The following is a 984-nucleotide window of genomic DNA, read 5'->3' as shown; positions in this document are numbered from 1 at the left end:
CTCTCTCTCTCTCTCTCTCTCTCTCTCTCTCTCTCTCTCTCTCTCCTCTCTCTCTCTCCCCTCTACCTTTCCCTCCCTCCCTCTCCCTCTCTCTCTTTCTCTCTGTCTCTGTCTCTCCCCCCATCTCTGTCTCTCTCTCTCTCTCTCTCTGTCTCCTCTCTCTCTCTCTCTCTGTCTCTCTCTCTCCCCCCCATCTCTGTCTCTCTCTCTCTCTGTCTCCTCTCTCTTTCTCTCTCTATCTCTCTCTGCTTCTCTTTCTCTTCCCCCATCTCTGTCTCTCTCTTTCTCTCTCCCCCTCCCCCTCCTTGAAGGCAGGAACTGTTTTATCTTTATCTCCCAGCCTTGGCACATAGTAGGAGCTTAATAAATCTTCGTCATCTGAGTGCTGCACATGTGCCCATTAGACTCTTGTTCCTTTAAGCCTGCTGGTTTGTTCCCATTAGAAGTAGGCTGGATGTCTAGAGGCTGCTCCAAAGTTAGAATGTGTAGACAGTTCTCTGCAGTGTGTTTGCTGCACAGATCAGGGGCCTTGGGGAGAGGAGCCTGGGCCTGGTGGGGAGGGTGCAGCGGAGGACTGGCCTTTGTGCTCTGCATCATGCCTTGCTGGCTGCTCCTGAGGATGCTCCCTGGGGCCCTCTGATCTCCCTCTCATTCAGGGCTTGCTGCCACTGTGTGAGCCACCAGAGTGCAAGCGCTGTGTCTCCCACTCGTGTCTCTGAATCTCCCCGCTGATTCCCCAGACTCAGTGCCTCCAAAGTGTCTGCTTGGTGGACTCTTCTCTTCCGGGCTGGCCAGGTGCTGCTTCCCTCCTCCCCATTGCTGCTGCTCCTACTCACCCTCCGCCAACTTGCCCGGAGCTTCACCTGTCTCAGATGTTTCAGGATGACTTTGGGCCAGTCACTCTTTCCTTCCATCTGATTGGATTCATAGTGGAATTGGACGTGCACTTGGATCTTACCTCTTCCATTTAAGTTACATGATTGA

At 53.4% G+C, this 984-nt stretch overlaps 1 protein-coding gene across 1 annotated transcript in view; it reads left to right on the top strand.

Moving 5' to 3' along the window:
• The window catches only part of CCDC50 (coiled-coil domain containing 50), a 65,285-nt gene that overhangs the window by 3,627 nt on the left and 60,674 nt on the right, over positions 1 to 984 (top strand). The window lies entirely within an intron of this gene.

This window comes from Petaurus breviceps, unplaced genomic scaffold (assembly GCF_028583685.1).
Source record: "Petaurus breviceps papuanus isolate PSGF00001 unplaced genomic scaffold, PetGlider_PUasm1.0 173, whole genome shotgun sequence".
In the NCBI taxonomy this organism is placed as follows: domain Eukaryota; kingdom Metazoa; phylum Chordata; class Mammalia; order Diprotodontia; family Petauridae; genus Petaurus; species Petaurus breviceps.
The sequence above is the reverse complement of the archived record's forward strand: the minus strand, read 5'-3'. Positions and strand labels throughout refer to the sequence as shown.